The sequence below is a fragment of the Bactrocera neohumeralis genome, chromosome 6, assembly GCF_024586455.1.
Source record: "Bactrocera neohumeralis isolate Rockhampton chromosome 6, APGP_CSIRO_Bneo_wtdbg2-racon-allhic-juicebox.fasta_v2, whole genome shotgun sequence".
Lineage (NCBI taxonomy): Eukaryota > Metazoa > Arthropoda > Insecta > Diptera > Tephritidae > Bactrocera > Bactrocera neohumeralis.
Window position 1 is genome coordinate 39650392 of NC_065923.1, and position 2517 is coordinate 39652908.

A 2517-nucleotide genomic window follows, 5' to 3' on the forward strand; every position below is an offset into this window, starting at 1 on the left:
GAAATTGCTCGAGGTATCTTTTTTTACATTAATTATCAGCGCTGTTGGCATTGGTAATTTTAGCGTATAATGTTTATGGTATCATTAACAAGTTGGCAAAATGCGAGCGGCATTGCAATGAAGCCGCTGTGGCATCATGCAAGCGGCGCAGACTAATTAATATTCAACCCACATAAGTGCTTATTTGCACACCTATTCTTCTAAGAATTACAGTTTGCCATTCTAGACATTCCGCAGAAGGCATTGAAATCAGTGTAATTGCCGGAGCCTTTGAACACTTTTTGAAGGTATTTAAAACAACTAAATTTCTGGTGCAATTTCAGGCTTTATGGGTTAAATAAAACCGCTACGGTTCCACACCTTCAAAGGTTAGATACCAATCTCTATTATTTCCTCTTGATATACATAGAACTGCATATACATACTATATACATTTATATATAATACCTGGAAAAAATGTTATATGCTTTCAACTTGCAACATTGATTCTGAAATTAATATATACATTTTGAATAAAATAAATTTATTTTGCCGAAAAAATCATTTCTTCTGTGTTTTTTTTTTAAGTCCTGTTTACTTTGGAACGCACGTTGTATTTGAATAATTTGAACCAATTAAACACACTTGCTTGTGGCAGGCAATTATCACCGAAGGCCTTTCCAACGTTCTGAACGTTTCGGAACCAGAAATTTGTTTCCTTATAAAAAATTGAGTGTAACTTCTTTGTTGAACAATATCACTCATAACTTATATTATTGGTCGTCGACTCAACCCAAGACACTAAATTTGAATGTATTGGGTATATGGGTAAAAGATTAACAAATTAAACGGAATTCATAATATAAAGGATATGGAACTTTGTCCACGATTTAAATCGATTCTTCTTCTTTATTTGCCAATTCGTATTCGAATATTGGTGATCATATAACATTTAGTACTATGTACAATATTAATAAGCTTAATATTAATATAATAATGTATTTACATGTTAAGTATATACTATATATTGTATATTGAAAGAAAAAAAAATAAAAAATATCACAGATTTTGAATTATCGCAGCATATTTCTCTCTATCTCTCGCCACATCTATAAGGTTGCCAATGTTCTGGATTTCTGTCCATTGTCGAAAGTTTCGAAGCCACGAAAGTTGTTTACGGCCAATACCCCGTTTTCCTTCAATTTTTCCTTGGATAATTATTTGTAGGAGCTCATACTTAGAGTGCCTCATAATATGTCCTAGGTAGGCTGCTTTTCTTTGTTTTATAGTCCTTAACAACTCTCTATTGCGGTTGACTATTCTCAAAACTTCACTGTTTGTAACTCGATCTGTTCATGGGATTTTTAGGATTCTTCTAATAAGCCATAGCTCGAAGGACTCTAGCTTGTTCATATCTGTGATTTTTAGAGTCCAAGTTTCCATCGCATAGAGAAGCACTGACCAAACATAACATTTTAAAAAACGTATTTTGGTTGTGATGTTGAGGTCATGGCTACATAATAAGTTTTTGTATGTAAAGTCGTTCGCGCAAATTCGATTCGACAATTTATTTCTTTTGAACAATCCCAATTTTCATTGATCTGACAACCAAGGTACTTGAAATTTTTAACTCTTTCGATTGGACTGTTATTAATCATGAGGTGTGTGTCATTGTATATGTTTTTCCTACTAATAATCATGTACTTCGTCTTGTTTATGTTAATGCGTAGGCCATATTCGTCACTACGTAAGTTAACTCGGCTTACAAGTTCTTGTAATCCCATCAAGCTATCGGCTATAAGTGTAGTGTCATCTGCATAGCGTATATTATTTATGAAAATACCATTAACTTTCACACCTTGATCAATACTGGTTACCGATTCTTGAAATATTACTTCCGAATATACATATGTTAAATAACAAGGGTGACAGAATGCATCCTTGTCTTACACCTCGTGAAATAGATATTTCTTCGGTTATATCACCATTTATACTTACATGGGCAGTTTGTTGCCAATACAGATTTCTTATGCAACGAATCTCTTTGTCATCTATTCCCATATAATGAAGAATTTCCATAAGTTTATCGTGTTTAATGGTGTCGAAAGCTTTCTCATAATCAATAAAGCATAAAAATACATCTTTTTGGACATCTTTACAGTTTTGAACCAAGACTTGTATACAGAACAATGCCTCGCGTGTTCCAAGACCTTCTCTGAAGCCAAATTGCGTCTTACCCATTGACTCTTCACATTTCTTATATATTCGGGCGTGAATGACTTTTAGAAATATCTTAAGAGCGTGTGACATTAGACTAATTAGTCTGTACTCACTACAATGTTTCGCATTATTTTTCTTAGGTAGTGGTATGAATGTTGATTTTAACCAGTCTTTTGGATATTGGCCATTGTCATAAACTTGGTTAAAAAGCTTTAGTAAAAGAGTCATATTTTTGTCATTTATTAACTTTAAAATTTCAGCTGGAACCTCATCCGGACCTGTTGCTTTGTAATTTTTCATGGATTGTATATCTCTCTC